Below are 1,176 nucleotides of genomic sequence, written 5' to 3' on the forward strand. Positions count from 1 at the left end.
GAAAGAGGCAGAAAAGTCTTAAGTTAACTCACAAAGACCTTTTACTGAAGGTCAAAGAACTCATTCCATCCTAGACTGCCCCACCTCCCACCCACGCACACTTTCCTATCTAGATGGCAGCCCCTTGCCCTGAGTCCTGGTAACTAGTTAACCCAACAAAAAAAGGCTGTGTAGGGTTAATCTGTGGCACCTCTATTCCCTGCCCCATCGTCTCCTCTAGGCGCTCTGTAGGGATCTGGGAGGGGACTTCGGTCTAAGCATTTCTCCTGCAGGATGGCCCTGTGGAACATGCTGAAGGCAGTATCGTGATTGTCCTTGGTGCAGTGGGAGACAAAGGTGCTCCCTGTCAGAGTAGAAGATGCAGCTGGAGGAATCCTGGTTTGAAATTACTTTTCCACCACTCCTTTCCACTGGATACAGCTCAGGAGAGGTGGCATATTGGGTCTGTAGGCAGAGCCTTGAGGACTGTTGGGTTTTTGAAAGAGGACTCCTGAGGGTACAACTTGTTGAGGTGCTGCAGGAGAAGTATTACTCATGGCAGCAGTGTAGGATTTTTTAGAATGAGCGAAAGGTCAAGGGAGAAGTTAGTATTCACGAAGCTGGCAATTTTTTCAGGAGTGAGGTGCCTAAATAAAAACAGACTCAGGAGTGAGAAAGAGGTGGTGAGGGGTATATTGGGAAGAATAGGAAGTAACTATGTGGAGTTACAGGGGGAGGAAAAGCGAAGGCAAAGGGAGGCAATGAGGATCCTGAAAGAAAGCCAAAGAGCTCGGGTTAATGTGACAAACATAGGAGAGGCCCCTGCAGTGGTGGAGGTGTCTGGTCAGAGCGAGGGCGGAGGGGCAGCACGCTGGTGCTGCTCTGGGGTGGGAAGAAACGCAAGCATCTGATTAACTGGCCGGTCTGCGAATCCTTATTTTGTTCCTGGTTCTGCCCTTAATTTGTAGTGTGGTATCAGCCACGTAATAGGCATTCCCTTTGCCTCGAATTGCCCCTCTATAAAACAGAGTGCTTTCTGAGATTAATTATCCCAAGCCTGAAGGAAGCACAGTTTGCAGTCCAGGCTCCATCCCGGGGTGTTTCAGGAGGGGTTTGTAATGGACACCTGGAGGCAGCACTTCCACAGCGCCAAGTGGTTTCCCCGCAAATCCAGCTGCAGGGTATTCTGGTCACTAC

The 1,176-nt window shown here is 50.0% G+C and overlaps 1 protein-coding gene across 1 annotated transcript in view; it reads left to right on the top strand.

The window, feature by feature from the left end:
- TYRO3 (TYRO3 protein tyrosine kinase) overlaps positions 1 to 1,176 on the top strand; it is a 37,022-nt gene that overhangs the window by 12,162 nt on the left and 23,684 nt on the right. The gene's annotated exons all lie outside the window — the stretch shown is intronic.

The sequence above is a fragment of the Egretta garzetta genome, unplaced genomic scaffold (assembly GCF_000687185.1).
Source record: "Egretta garzetta isolate BGI_Z169 unplaced genomic scaffold, ASM68718v1 scaffold526, whole genome shotgun sequence".
Lineage (NCBI taxonomy): Eukaryota > Metazoa > Chordata > Aves > Pelecaniformes > Ardeidae > Egretta > Egretta garzetta.